The 16,568-nt window shown below is 45.1% G+C and overlaps 1 protein-coding gene across 1 annotated transcript in view; it reads left to right on the top strand.

Moving 5' to 3' along the window:
• Window positions 1–16,568, top strand: part of LPGAT1 (lysophosphatidylglycerol acyltransferase 1) — a 552,601-nt gene that overhangs the window by 28,602 nt on the left and 507,431 nt on the right. The gene's annotated exons all lie outside the window — the stretch shown is intronic.

The following is a 16,568-nucleotide window of genomic DNA, read 5'->3' as shown; positions in this document are numbered from 1 at the left end:
TGTAGAGATGTGCCTGTCCTGACGGACAGAGCTGAAGCACTGGGGAGTCTGTGATCCCTCTTGACACAACTATGGCTTCATTTTGAAAATAAAAGCCCAGCTCCAGTCTCTTAAAAAAACAAGCATTTGCAATGCAATGGGGGCCAAGGCGTGCCAGCACGTCTGTTGAAGGAATAGAGGAGCCACAAAATTGTGGCAAAAGAAAAAATTGCGTCGTGGGAAGCACGATTCGGGTGCGATCCAGCGGGTTAGGATAGATAGCCGATGAGCAATCCCAACAGCTGAACGATTGACCTCCAACCTCTCAAAGTCCGATTCAATTTGGTAAACCGAGGTAAAAGACAGAGATGGTCTTGGGAGCTGGCGGTCAAAAGTACTGCGCCCGTGTTAGGGTTCAGAATTTGGATGGAGAGCCAGCATGAGTCTGGTGCTGGATGAAAGTAATACGTTCAGTACCTGTCACATTGTGAATCCAGCATTTCTTTTGACCGCCAGCCCCCAAGACGATCTCAGTCTTTTGCCTCAGTTTACCAATTTGAATCGGACCTCCAGAGGTTGAGGTCAATGGTTCAGCTGTTGGGATTACTCATCGGCCATCTATCCTATGAGTATCCACTGGGTCACACCCGAATCGCGCTTCCCACGACACCGCCAACGGACTTGATGGAATGCCTTTACCTTCTTTAAAAATTTTCCTGATCGTAGGATCCTCTTGCATACGATGTGGATTGCTCCTCAACCACAGCACTCCTCAAATGAATTGTAACCCAGTCTTGATGACGACCTGAAGTATTCACAGGTTGAAACGCCGTCGCCCATTCAGAGCATTTCCTGGCACTTTGATGGTTATATAAAAAGATTGAAACCATTTTTTGCACACTGTAAATTTACTGTTTTGTAACCATCTTTTGTTGGAATTTTATGCGCCGTATAGTTAGCTGTTTCTTCAAATGATTTCACGTGACACTTGCGCGGTTCACTTCCTGCACGAGCACTTATGTGCTCGCACTTATTTGGGTTACACCCACATACATTAAAAATTGTACTGATACAACTATTGATGTGTATTAATCTTATAAATACAGACTGCTATAAGTATTCAAAGAACATCCTTGGCTGTCTCCCTTCTTTCAGTGCTTCTGCAATTTACATGCTGTTTATAAATCTGTCTATTTAAATGTGACTTGTTGAGACATTGTTGATTGTTCTAATTGATATACCCAGGTCTCAACTGGGTTTATGGGTCTTCTCCTGTAGTTTTACTTGTCCAAACAGAAATTAGCATACTTGGATGTAACCCTGTGTTTTCATACCGAGCAGCCAGCCTAGCTACAGTGAAAATAGTTTTTGGGCCTTTTTCTCTGTAAGGCCACGTGGAATAGTAAATGTTTACAGATCCTACTTTTAAATACCATGCACCATGCCCTATAGGCAATGAGGTGTACTTAGCGGCGACTTATTTGTTTTTTAAAGGGTATGCTTTGACCTGTCAAAAAGGGTTTACTCTGGCTATTTAAAACTGCACAGTCAGGCTACAATGGTAGACCTGGAGTCAGGATTGCTTGGTCACTTTATTGGGCGGCACAACAGGTGCTGCACCCCACTAGAGAACTTGCATGCCCTGGTTACACTTTGAACCATAAACCAGGGACTTATAGATAGGTTAAATATGCCAATCCGATGCATCCCAACTTCAAGATGCTAAAAGGAGGAAGCACAAATAGTTCATCACGGTTTGCAGGAGTAAAATGCGCAGATCTCTATGGTCAGCAGAAATAAGGTTCAGTAAAAAGACAAAAACATCCATTGTGACCCTGCCAAAAGGGCACATTTTCAACTGTACTTACTTCCAGTGCTATGCAACTGTTTCGTATGACTCATATTTAGACCTCAACTGTGGACCCGATTTTCACATTTCTTTCAACCTGAGTTGCTGAATTTCCTTTTTGCTGTGTACTGCAGTCTCCCTTCCCACCCCACCCCCAATCTGCATGTTCATTTAGTTGAGTCCGTTCCCTCACCCCCACCCCCTCCCCATCCGAAAGGAACTTGCTCACTTACTGGCTGTTATGTAGAGCCTAGGGCTCTTGTCTTCCCACTGCTAAGCTTGTATAATGTAGCCACATATCATTCCCAGAGGAGTGTAGCAAGACATCTTATCAGGTGGATAACTGTGAACCCCTACCATCAGGAAAACAGACCAGCAGAAAATGAAAGCAAAAAAAAACATTTTGTTGACAAATGTGCAAATGTGAAGGCATATTTGACATTTGCTGCAAAGACTGCTAATCTGTGGAGCTCAATATGGTTGAAAATTCAGGAGCAGTACCGGTTATGTTCAGAGATTTTGTGTTTGTGTGCTGCACAGTGTGTTTCAATTCAGTTTTCAAATGAGATTTCCGTCCTCTAGCTTGTCCAGCTTCATGGTCTGGTTTATGAGGCATATACAAGTGTGGAATTGAACTTTTCATTTCCAGATGGGAGCTGGGATCCTGAGTGATTGATGTCATTCTATCTTGTGTACATTGTCCCCCTGTATTTATTCACATATGTCAATTGATTCTTGCTCTTTGGTATACCTTCTAGTTCCATGCCTGCCCCTTGTCTTTGGTCATGAAAATAGCAGCAGGTATAAAAAATAAACTGGACACCCTAAAATCACTGTTAGATATTTGCAGTTTCCATTTGTACCCTTCCATGAGCATGTCGGCAGTAAAGAGAAGTCTGTTGAGGATCACGGGTGAGCACTGGGCCAACCATGTGACGTCTTTGGGTCTCAAAGAGTTCAAGATCCTATATCTGGTTCGTCAGGCATTTTGTTGAATTGTCGTCTGTTTATTTGGTTTGAAGTATTTTGAGTGGGAGTGGACATGGGGATTGGCAATAAGTAATAACCCCTAATCCTATTTTTCTATCTGTGATAAACCAAAAGAGCTGACCAACTTTCAAAGTATACTACTTGTTCTGTGTGTTTTTATCATATTCATTCCATTTGTGATGGTCTGGCCATTCATTTTATACCCTCAGAGACTCCTAATTTATTGACTAACCACCTCTCTCGTCCCGCTTCCAAATTTAGAATCTCTTAATTTGAAAAATGCTTTTTTATTTTTTATTTTGTCTTGCGACAACTGGGTGTCTACCCATTGTAGGATAATATGGGAGTACTCCCTCATGTTGCCTCTGATCCTGCATACTTTGTGGCCGGACACTGATGCATCGTATTGTAAGTGGAGTCTTGACTGGCGTAGGTCCATCTTGCGACACTTATTATTTGTTAGTGCCCCATAGTAGCTCCTGTGCGTGCAACTGATGCCTGTATTTCCATATCTGCTGCTTACAAGACTCCCAAAGATATATTTTTCCCAAATATTCAAGAACTGTGTTAAGAGTAGTAAAGTAGCCCGTCCTTGAATGTTTGGACCCTTCGCTATGCTTCTCCTCCGATTCTAGGGGGAATATTAGACCTACAGCTTGTTGAGGAAGCCGCAGAGAGATGAGGGAGCCTCAATGACTGGATCATTGCTGGTGAAGAGTGGAAGAAATGTATCATATGTGCACTTGTTGCATGTCAAACCCCCACATGTCATGCGGCGTTAGCCAAATTATAGTATACATGCATTTTAGCTCTGCCTGCTGTTTTTTTTCTGGATCTGGTGTTAGCCAAGATCTTTTGATTTTATTGATATATGTATGATATACATTTACTAAAATATGTATAATATATTTACATGAAGATGCTATCTGCCACCTCTCTTCCTCCATTGGTCTGTTGTCATTCACATTTTGCTTTCACCCACAATGGCATATAGCTTGGGGCTGTGGGCCAGCCTATTTAAGCCACTGGTTGACTTTACTTAAAGTGACTGCATTTTGCTCTCTTGCAAGCATCACACCCACACACAAGCTAGTTCCCTTCGGTGCCAGTGTTTTTGTTTATGCTTTATAATTACTTATTGTGTGGTCTTAAGCCTGCTGAGTGGTAGCAGGACACTTCTGATGCACTATCCATCTTTATCAGATCCCATCGCCTGCCAATGCTATTGCAAATTCCTTTTGGAGTGTTTTGCTTTTCTGGCTGCTGCAATTTACACCATACCATATTATTTGAGCAACAAGAAACTATAAGAAGATCTTCAAACTGCTGTAAAGCATGAGAAATGGAAGGGCACTTAGTACAGAACCGTACTGGCCATAGCGGGCACCAGGCAATCCCCCCGGTGCGCCGCATGGGTGGGGGCCTGTTTTGGGCCACTGTGGGACGTTTTTGTTACAGGGCCGTTTTTGCAGCATAGCTGCAAAATCGGCCCTGTACTAAAATCTGCCGAGCACCGGCAAAGAGCTCGGCGGCACCTCCAACCCCCCGAGTGGGGGGGGGGCACTATGCCAGGGCCGGTTGTGGTTCCCAATCCGGCCCTGTTAGCCAGTGCCCTTGTAACCTAATCATACCGTAAAACCAATATCTAACCATGATATTAATATTTCAACTCCGACCTTAGCCGTAAGATTTATAATGTCAGCAGCTTTCATTTTTACACTTACCAAGTCTAATGAGTCACACACAATACTGCAGCTGGGAATATAAAGACTTCTGGCCATGGGTACCGCCAGTCTCTTGGAGTGTGTCACCACCTTGGCAGCAGACAGTTACTTGGAATCGGGATATATTTCACGCAGTGAGACAAGCTGCAAAGTGACAACACTGTCTTGAGAGCCGGGCCGTGTGCCTTTTAAAGACACTCTGCACCTGCTCTAAGACTCACGCCGACTGAATAGAACCCCCAGGGACCGGCCACTACGTGGGCTGACCAGGCAACAAGTGTTGAGGTCAGGAGATGAACACCCGCCTCCTCCTCTAATTATTTAACTCCGCAATTAACTCTTGGGGGCCGGGCGGCCAGGACATTTTAATTTAAAACATACATGTGTCAAAGAAGGTAAATACCTTGACAATAATGTACACCAGTCTGTCTCCCTCTGTCTCTCTCTCTCGCACTCTCTCTCTCTCTCGTCGCACTACCTTTAGCCTGAACTTGTTAGCTCTCAATCATGGCGATGGGGCAGACTGGGAGGCAGAAACGTTATATACAAGGACACCTCATCCCATGGTCTACGCCAATCCCTAGCGATGCCACTATTCGCCCACCTCCAGTACTTACTATCCACATCTCTCATAAACTAGCACTTTGACTCTTCACTGTTTTGATGAGGCGTTTATTTTACACAGTACTTTCCCCAGGGCGGGGGCATGACCAAGGAACTTGCACATATTACTAGCATCGTGGCGCACAACAGAATGACCAACAGTAAGAGCACTAGCGTGGCAACCCAGCCCGCCTTTAAGTGCACTGTCTCGGCTGCACTGCCATTGGGAAAATCATTCACTCCCTCTCCTGATGCGCATCATGTGATTCAGAATGCTGAGGGTGAGTGTATCTGGCGCAGATCAGCCACCCTCTAAGCTAAGAACAGCCAGCGCAGACCGGCACTCACAGCTTTCCCTCAGGCAGTGTTAATTATTATTCAGCTGAGGTCAGGAGGCGCTATTGTGCGTGATCTTTTTTTTAATTAAAGCTCCCTGTTTTCAGTTTCTACTGATTTTTACAGATAAATACAGACAGAAAACAATAATTTTCTTGTCTGTATGTATTTATTTTTAACTATTTTTATTTTATTTTATTAACAAAAATACAGTAGGTGGTGGTCATCACAATCAGGCGAGTAACATTCACATGTGCATCTCGGGGAATCACATTTCATACATAGTACATTTAGTGCAGAAGATGTTCAGAATAGTGCATCACAATACCTTTACAATGCAAGCGGTTCGTCAATCGGAGCAGTTCGGGGGGGGGGGGGGTGGTTTGCAAATGTTTCCTCTGTAGTCATTCCAGTTGGACCACACTTCTATCCACTTCCGCGGACATCCACGTGCCACATACACTGTTATTTCCCGGAGCAGGCACCAGTCAATATCAGTCTTCCAGGATCCCAATCTAGGAGGTCCGGCTCCCCCCCAATGCCTGGCAATGTTACGTTTAGCGATGGTAAATCCGAGTGTCGCCCATAGCTTCCCCCGGGGTGGCAGATCTGTGTGTTCCCAGATGTTTAGGAGACACCTCTTTGCTGCCACTCGCAGTTCTACCCTCCATACCTCTTGCATACAGCGGGTCACTCGGGTCCAGTAATTTCTAATCAGTGGGCATTCCCACAGTATATGGAAATATGTCCCAACCGCCCCACATCCCCTCCTACAAAGCCCGTCCGCACTCCAGCCCATTCGCTGCAGTCTAGTTCCTGAGAGATATACTTGGTGCAGAACTTTCAGCTGAATTAGCCGCAGCCTGGCCGATATGGCCATCTCCTTATGGGAGGCAAGTGCATTCCCCCATTCCTCCTCGTCTATTTCCCGCCCATCCGCTTCCCATTTCCCTTTGAAGGGCAGCAGCAGGTCTGAGGAGTTGTTAATGATTTTTTTATATGTGAGTGAGATGGCATGTTTGGGGAGGTGGCCATTTAGGAGTCTATCATCCAAGGGGGAGTAGGCCGGGGGCTGCGTTCCCGCGGGGATGTTCGCCTGGAGGGAGTCCCTAACCTGTAAGTATCTGAAGTGCTCTGTGTGGGCCAGTTCGTAAGTGCGTTGGAGTGATGCGAAGGACACCATGCCCTCCAGGCCCCACAGGTCCTGAATGCGGGAGATGCCGATGAGGTTCCAGTTTCGGAACCCCTTGGTGCGGCCCAGCGTTCCTAACTTCTCTGAGACCCACAGGGGGGTAGCCATCGTGAGGGTGTCGGCCCATCCCAACTTTCGCTGCACAATGTGCCACTGCTGTACCGAGTGGTGCGTGGGTCCTGTGAGTTGATACCGACCAGGCCTAGAGTAGAGCGCCGCCTCGAAGTCCCCCCCCCCCCGGCAAAAGCCAGCGATCCATGCCATACCCTGGGTTGTTACCGTCCCAGTATGTGCCTTGATTGATGGCTGCTAGGTGGGCAGCCCAGTAGGATTTACGGATGTCTTGTATTTATTTTTAAATGTGTATATAAACGGAAATTGGGTTGCTTTTTGAGTAATTCTAAATACTTTCTACCATGACTGTCAGGCCAATAGATGTGTGGATTGATAGATAATGGGGGTGAAAAAAATAAGGAATTTTAGTAAAGAAGCTTTAACAGCAGTAGATATGCACAAGGTTGATACTGAAATTTGCAGGCGTTCACAGCACTGAAACCTGGCAGACATTCAAGCATGAGTGCATATTTATTGGTATATAAATGGTGAAATATACCAATTTGTTAAATTTTTCCTCAAAACCCAAAATAAATATGGATAAATACAGATAAAATTAGCAAAAAATAAATATGGATGCATACAGACAGAAATGGCAAAAAAATAAATACCATAAAACTGGGAGCCCAATTTTTAATGCAGTGATGCGGGACTTGCCTTCAAATGTGTTAGGCTAACGCACGATGCGTGGCACTTGGCAGGACTGAGGACGAAACAACAATTCTCAGAAGGTCTATTGGCTTTGCCAGTGCTTGTCCTGGAGTTGCGGCAGGAATGGACACACAGAGGAAAGACAGAGCCGTGTTGGTCTCACCCTTGCTCATCCTAGTCTGAAAGCGAGGTATCACCTTGAGGTGCAGTCAAAGCCAGTGGGCGCGCTGATGTTAGTTCCTGGGGAGGGAGGTCGAGGGTTTTTGGTATTAACCGTCGGCCTGTAACAATCACCCCGTCATTGAGCACGTTGTTGCTGCTTGTTTTGATTTCAGCTTTGAACCGCTGCAGATCACTGGTGCTTTTCATTCTGGTATGTAAACACGGAGGCTGTGACCTGCCTGGAAGTGGGGAAGTTGTATTTCTGACTCAGACGGCGCACTTGGCTTGAGTGTTATAGGGGCAAACAGTGTCATTGTGGGGCATTTCCAAATCACAAGCTTAGCCAACAGGCCGTGGAGCGCTCTACGGGGTTTTTGAAATCCTTCATATAATTTTCTCAGGTTACAAAGCATTTAAAATTACTTTTCCATCATTATTCGTAGATGCAACCTTGCACTAACGCTTTAAATGTGCTGGGTGGGTAATTCTGCCTGAGAATGAATGCCTCCATGCACAGTAATGTGCCCGAGTTTGTCTTTGGTATTTTGATGGCGTCTTTGACATGATTTTAGCAGTACAGGTGAAGCGTTCTCTCTTATCATAAGCGCGAAGCACTTTTAAAGAGAGAACTCTGAAACACTACTTTACTGTTGGTTTCCACGGGACAGTGCCTGTGTGATGTTTTACCTAGGCCGACCCCGAACGCATTGAAAAGAATGTCTTGTGTCTTTCATAAAGAAGATTATATAAATGAGTACAGTTGAGGATTGCATGCGCCGAGTTAGGAATGAGTTAATAAGTGGGTTTATTTCTGTAGTATGCTACATGCACGTCATCAGGCAGCCTTCTTAATACCCTAATGATTGAGAATCCTTCCTCAGTCTCCTCCTCCACCTGTTTCTTTGATATGTTCTGCTCTTTCTTTCATGTTTTTCCCACTCTTTCCCTCTCCATCTTTTTGCCGTCATTGCAATCATTCTACTCCTCACAGTTGATTGTACTGCGCACTGCATTTTGGGACACACCAGCATTTTTAGGCTGCCTACATTGTTGTTCCAAAAGGTTGGCGAGCCAGTCTGTTTCTAAGACGTCTTTGGCATTTTATGCTTATGCAGTCGTTGGGCAGATGTGTAGTTGACAACTGTGTGAAAGCCATGTATCCTTCCAATGTTTTATCCTACATGACGTTTATTGGTAAGTTTGAATACAGGATACAAGTGAAAGGCCCAGTAGACAGCATTCAACTTTAGCTTGATTCAAATATATACATTCCATTGTAGAACATACAGATGTTCAATGAATGCCAAACCATTACTATTACATCACTCCAAGGTATGCTGTGCTTACTGAATCAAGCTCAGACGCTACATTAATCCGCCTTAAAAAAAACAAAAATACAAGGAACAAAACCATTCACTGCCCAGATTTTTTTTTTTACATACCTTGAATAAATGATAAAATGTGAAACCCCGTTGCCAATATGTGAAAGCAATGTATCCATCCAATGTTTTATTCTTCTTGAAGTTTATTGGCAAACTTGAATACTGGATGCAAGTGAAAGTCCCAGAGGACTACATTCAACTGTACCTTGATTTAAATATACACATTATACATTCCAGTGAAGAGCATACAGATTAATTCATGTCAAACCATGACTATTACATCACCATGACCTATGCTGTGCATACTAATACAAGAACCTAGACAATCCCAGATACCACAAACTGTTTCACCGGTAAACCAATACATTCCTTAGGCATTAGTAGTGGCAGCTAGTGGTAAATTCCCGGTATATAATGAAAAGCAGTATATGATGTATAGGGACTCATGCGTGAGGCAGGTGGCGAAGTGTCGGGAACCACATAGGTGTTGTCAAGTGCTGTGAATGAACCACTGTTCTAACTTCAGAAATAGCAACTGGCTACTTACATTTCGTGTGTGTGTGTGTGTGGTGTGGTGTGGCTCTGCATCCTCTGCCCTGCACTCCCTTCTCCTTACATAGTCCATGCTATGCAGTCCCGGAGCCATGCTAGCCACACTTGGGGGTGCTGGCCACAGTCCTGCCCTCCACTTGCCTCCGAACTTCAGCTATGCACTGCTCATCACCCCTCCTAATTCTCTACATTTAAACCGTGATCTGTGCACACTGAGCCTCGCTGTGCGCACTCCTCGGTGATACTCTGTGCACACTTCTAAGCTATGCATAACCTCTCATCCACGCACACTGCGCACCTGAAGCCGTGTTCTGGTCTCTTGTATTCGTGTTCGGCCCTGCTGAACCGTGTTTTTGGCGTCTCCACTTTGCACACTCTGTACAGCACCGATTACTCTCTGCACCCCCCCTTCCCCCACTGCTATTGGGCTTCAGGGAGTCCTAGGAGAGGAACTTTCCTGCATAGTAGAGTAGTGAAAACAGGACACACCAGAGGCCGTAGGGAGGTTGGAGTGATCCCAGCATGAAGGTATCCGGGAGATTAGAAGGATACAAACCAGACTTGGTCTCTTACTTTGCAGTGTCTGTAAGCAGCTGGAGCTGCAGGATACTTGCACAGACCTCACGAGAGAAGCATTGCAAGGTTTGTTGAGCTGAAGCAGCCAGGTGTCGGAGCCCTACTCTAATGAGTAAACAAGCACTGGCATAACCAATAGGTCTCGCCTTTTGGACCCTAGAAGTGTGTAGCCGTACAGCACATTATCCTTGGCGCTGTGCCGCCAGGGATTGCCGAACTGTACATATATTACTACACACTGTTTTTGTATGTGTGTCTGTGTGTGATCGTCTGTCTGTGTGTGCTATTAAACGCTTGACGAATGGCATAAAAGTGCATCCAGCCATACTCCAGTGCGGTCACTAAGAGTATGAGCTTTATTCAGGCTCTCCGCCAGTTCTGTATTTTTCAGAAATGTGTTTCCGTGTGTGTCCCTGAAGTGGCCTCATGTACAGTCAACTTCCTCCTGCAGCTCATGGGTCAAGGAGTGATATTATTGTCTGGGAGGTGGCGTTCCAGGATTGGAACGGGAGAAAGGGTCGATGCGACGGTGCCAAGCACATGGGCAGAGTCAGAGGCACAAGTAGAGCCACATTCCGGTGGGGGTGGACGAAGGGGGGTGCTGATTCTTCCAGCAATATGCAGAGGGAAGATGCAGGGGCTCAAAGGTGTGAAAACACAACAAAGCCTGGTTAGCAAGTAAATAGTCTTTTAACCCCTTGGCCGCGGCGGTAATTCCGCTGCGGCGCTGGGAGGGAGGGGGGCCACGCAGCGCTGCCATGCTCATTACGGAACCACTCCGTCACGAGCCGCGGTGGCGCTGTGCTTGTGACCGAATGGTTCCGTCACGGCCCCGCCCGCTAAATAGAACGCGCCGCGCAGGCGCAAAATCAGTGCCGCGCAGGCGCGGCGGCCGGGCCGTGACGGAACCATTCCGTCACCAGCACAGCACCACCGTGGCTCGTGATGGAATGGTTTCGTCACGAGCATGTTAAGGAGCTGTGATGTACTTGGGTGCAGCTAGGTGTGTGCGCGCCCGGGAAGCTGTCTCAGCCAGGCTGACACACAGGACGAAGGGGGCGGGGTTAGCTGAAGGCCTTTGAGCCCAATGAGCGTTGCGCACCTGGGCAGGGTACAAAAAAATAAAAGCAGAGTTTTAAAACCGTAAACACAATCACTAGTTACAACCCTAAAAACGATCATTAGTGGTGACGTTATTGCGTGGGGCATTTATGTGCACAAAAGACTGAAGCAAGGGGAGAGGATGGGGGAGTATTCATTGCAAGGATATTTATTTTAAAGGGAAGACTCCCATAGCACAGTCAATGCATTTACAGCTCCCAGCAGCAATGAAGCCGGCTTTTAAATAGCTGGGACAGGTGTGGCTTTCCGGCTTTGCCCTTAAAACAACGCACATTCTGATAAGGCGACCTGCAGTGCTGCGAGGAGAGCCCTGCCTCCAAGCTTATATTGCCAGAACTTTACATGATCCCTTTTGACAACTGATGAGAGAGAATATTTTTATTTTTTAGCCATCTGGGCAGTGAGTGGAGCATTAGTTGGGCACCTTTTTATTAGGTCGAGCCTCTGCATCACGTGCACTGCGGCATGCTGTATGAGTACAGAATAGAAGCCCCACCCACATTTGTCATTGGCTTGTGTCATTGTCCTTCATAAATGTTGGCTTCTGATTCCTTAATAGGCTTGTTAGTCCCGCCTTGTCTTCATTTGTAGCCTCCCATGAGGACTGGCCCTTTTACTTTGGTTGTTACACGGTATGTCTTTTTTAGTCTTTAAGCACAATTTTCTTTATTGAGTTTCTCCTACTGCAGGCACAACATGCTTTTCTGCAACTTTCAGCACGCCATGCATGCTTTCATTTTTCGAGCAGCCCAGAATAATGGCGGCCTCTTCTTTGAATAGGTCTCACATTTTCAAGAGTTTGAGCTATTGGCATTGTAAATGAAAACGCCGTTTATTTATGTGTTAATTAGAAAAACAATAAGTAAAAGGCATTGTCATTTACAATGCCAATAGCTTAAAGTCTTGCAAATGCAAGACCTATTACACTGCAAATGCTTGTTAATGAGGTGCATGCATGAAGCACAACTAGTTTGGGCATAATAGCAAAGTGCCCCCAGCCTGGAAGCCTTCTGCTACTGGCGTACAGATCACGTGAGATGGCATGTAACAACCGGTAAAATGTACATGCTGTGAAAATTAACCTTAAAAAATTTCACTAAACGCGCATTTGAGTACTCAAAACCTTGCCCCGAAATACCTCCACAAAAACACAAGTTGAGGAAGTTATTTGCTAATGACTAAATACAAATTAGCATGTAGCAGGGGAGGCAAACGCATGCCATAAACACCATTGCCATAAACACCATTCCCATGCCAGAACACAGATACTGCATGGGAGCTCTTCCATGTGGTTGAACTTAAATGCTAGCTTACACTTTCAAAGATGCTTCTAGACTTAAGCAGGTCAGGGGAACATCAGCAAATGTTCCATTTTTTGTTGTTGCACTTTTGTATAGCGCGAACTCGATTTGAAGGTATTGGAGCGCTATACATGGGCACCAGTTACATTACACAAGGTCGCATTTATTTTCTTTTTAAAGCACAGGAAGATTGCGTCATGTGTCCAGAATCACAGGATTTTAAGCCGACATGAGACTCCAACCTGGTTCCTTAGTTCCAACATCCACCGTATAGCCGTGTGCCACATCCCAGCCCGGCATAGTGTGTGTGAGAGGACTTGAGTGGAGTTGGGGCGGGGGTGGGGGGAATTTATCATAGCTTTAGGTTACTCAAGATTCATGTACTGTAGTGTGAGTCCACCTGTTCAAACAAGACCAAATGCACACATGCTGAAAAAATTAAAGGGACACCCGATCACATACAAAGGGCCAACTTGTCTGCAATGATTTTTAAAGTATTTAAGAGAAGATGAAAATAACATGCTTTGAAAACCATACTATAGGGATGGCCCTGGTACTTTACCTGTCTTAAGTAGAGGTGCGGTCAACCAAAACGCTTTCAGTTTTGGACCCCAGAAAAGGCAAGCAACAAACGCTTTGGAGGAAAAAAGTTACCGTCCCATATCCCACCTTCCCTTGCTACCCAGCTTCCCTTGCTACCAAAAGTCTTAGAAAAACACTTAAACATTTTTCTCAAAGCATTTTTAGATCTAAATGAGCTACAAGATAAAGCCCAGTTTGGATTCAGGAAATCGCATAGCACTGAAACTGCGTTAGTAGCAGTTACTGAAGACATTAGGGTCATCTTGGATGGGGTGATAAGGCTGCTGTGGTCCTTTTAGACCTATCCGCAACCTTTGACATCGTAAGTCATGGGCTATTGAAAAGCCGGTTGATGGAGGTAGGTGTGAAAGGTAAATATTTTGAGCTACTATGCTCTTTTCTTGATAACAGGGAACAAATAATCAATATGGGAGACTAGCTCAAAATCTTTTGTCTTACCCTGTGGAGTTTTGCAAGCCTCCTCATTGAGCCCTACATAATATACCATATATGTAGCTCATCTGTTTGAATTAATAGGATCCTGCAGTTTTTGTACGGTCTCCTAGTCTGATGACACCCAAATTGTGGTATCCACGACCAAAAATACAGAAGAGGTGGCCCCGGAGACTCAAAAATTATATGAGTGCTGACGTAAATAATTAATTTACTCTCTTAATTTCTATGCAGGTAAGTACTTAATCAATAATAACTTAATCAGAAGGAAAGAAAACAGAGTCCGTGGTGTTAGAGTTTCTAAGGGTTTTATTCCTCATAAAGGAATCAGGATATCATGTTCTGACCACCACAGGGGTGTCAGAAGGGATAGATGAGCGCGCTGTCGTTTATTGACAATACATAGCTTATATACTTGATTTACATCATAAGGTTCAATGTAAGAGGCGTAACAGCTGAGAGAAGACAAGATAACAGTATACACGTGATACCAATACATCATCAAGAGGCGTAAACTAGGCGTGAACTAGAGGTGTGTGCTAGAAACGTCACTGATAGGTGACGCAAGTGGGTGGCACCAAGGGGTGGTGCTAACAGAATGTTGCAATGTCAGCAGAAATCGGAAGCTTGGATGCGCGCGCAGCTGCATGACGTGTGATTGACGGGGTGCAGGGGTCTTGACATTTACACTGACGGAAAGAGACAGAAGTCTGGCATGTCAGATCAACTTGTACTTCTATCATATCTGATATCTGATGTTTAGGAACTATACTATCTGGGCGGAAAGGTCTCTAGGGTAAAGGCTGTTCTATGCTAACTGTGGATGCGTGTATAAGCGCCTGAGTGTCTACATGTGAAGCGTGGGGGCACGGGGCCTTCCATGGAAACATGGCAACGGAGGCTATGAATTACTTGCATTAAGACAGGTCGGCCCTTTGGCTCTGCAGCTGGAGAGGATGTTTACAGGATCTAGTAGGCAGGAATGTATTCTCGGGGAGCGAAACAGATAACTCGAAGGTTATAGTCAGTCTTGGCAGAAAGCAGGCTTGAGCTGAGCGCGAGGGGCCGCGCTGAATGTAGGACAGAGTTCACGAGTACAGAGGTAGCCTGGGCAGAGCCAGGAGCCACAAAAGAGGTTCAGATGGCAGGAATTCAGGGCCTACTCTGGCTAGAGCAGGAAAAAGTGAAAAGTGTACTACAAAAAGACGTTGGCATAGCATACTTAGGAACGGGCTATATAATCCATTCATGGTGCTTCTGAAAGAGGACAAGTTGACGGTGGACGCAAATGTATTTGCGTCTTCATAGCTGGCACAGGAGGGAAGTTACATGCACTTTAAGCTGGTACATGGAGTCGGTGGGGTACGCGCTAGGGAACACAACATGGCCAAAATTTAATTTTCCTCATTCCCTCCTTGTTCCCTACGGACCCTTCATGATATATCGATCCTCATGAATCGATCAGTCTGTTCTTGTAACATCATTTGTTCTTCTTTCTTTCGGTTACGTTTTGAGTGGAAACTGGAATGTTCAATACAAGAAGTGGCACACAGTCCACAGATCGCTGGCCCACACTGCAGGCACAGGCAGCAACTGAATACTAGGACTAGGCCAATGCCTAGGAAGGATAGGATCTTCCATCCCCAAGCTGTTAACGTTGTCCAGAACCAACCGGACCAAGTCCAGGTGCCTGGATTCTGATGTATCTGATTTACAATTTTATGAAGACGGGTGATAGCTTGATATACAGATGGTGCATTCTGTGGAATGAAAACACAGCAGCTTGACCCGATGACCTTACAGGCTCCACCTCTATCTGCCAAGATGACGTCAATTACAAGACGATTCTGAAGGACAACAACCCGCATAGCGGACTGCTCTTCTGTTAAGTTACCTAAGGCGGAGGTAGTTTCATTTACTACGGCTTCAAGTGTTCTAGTTAATCTGCGTATTAATTTACTATTCTGGACAGGGCCTAAGAAGAAAAAGAATCCTTTATTAAAATCAGTGTACTGTTCCCATGCCGTTTCTGTGTAGTCGACAAGAGGGGCATCTCTTCTGGGTCTATTCTTTACTAGATTGCTATTTCTATGGTAATCAGAAGGAGCTAGAAAAACGGGTGGCAGAAGGAATGCAATGTAACAGGTACCATCCCAATCTGGAGGTAGACGGATGTATGCGGTATGACCACAAACAAAGTAAGAATGACTGATAGCTTTGAAAGAGGACTTTCCATCATCACTGAATTCGACTACAGTAGTGCATTTACTATGACCTAAGTGTACTGAACCTTTCTTCTTGATACATAATTCACCAGTGACTGGCAGTACTGACATAATAGGTAGAACTGGTATGGCTTCGGATTCGACAGTAAGAATCATAAGGCTAATTGTATAATTACCTAATCCATATACTTCATTTTCTAGATCAGTTCCTATTCTAATGGGCAGTCCCTCCTTATCCGGGTAACAGACGTCTAGTAGGACCAAGTTCAGGTTTCCCCAAACCCAACCCCCATCGAAAACAGCAATATCGGGATCTAAAGAATTAATTATCTTAAACCATGCTCCGCAGGAGCCATTGTGAGTGAACGGATACGGAAAGAGAGGCAGCGCTCCCTTGTAATTCTGGTAGGGAGGGAGTCGGCCACATATCCAGCAATTTGTAGCATTGTTAGTTTGATGAGAATGATGTAACATACTAATGAATGTATTGTTGCGCAGCGCAAGTCTGTAGGAAAGCTCATGAGGAGGTAACTCACTAAAAGTGTGTTCAGCAGAGACATTGTAAGCAGATTGTTCACGCTTGAAAATAGGGTAGTATATAGGTAACAAGATGCTAGCAACAATTATTAATATACTTAGAATAAACATAATTATCAGTGTCACTATGCAGTGACTACGAAGTGATTTGCAATATGTTCTTTTCTTTTCTTCTCTCTCTCTAACTCGATCTAGGGGATACATGTCAGAAACTATTTAACCGATTCACCTAGGGGAG

This window comes from Lissotriton vulgaris, chromosome 6, assembly GCF_964263255.1.
Source record: "Lissotriton vulgaris chromosome 6, aLisVul1.2, whole genome shotgun sequence".
NCBI classification, from domain to species: Eukaryota; Metazoa; Chordata; class Amphibia; order Caudata; family Salamandridae; genus Lissotriton; species Lissotriton vulgaris.
The sequence above is the reverse complement of the archived record's forward strand: the minus strand, read 5'-3'. Positions and strand labels throughout refer to the sequence as shown.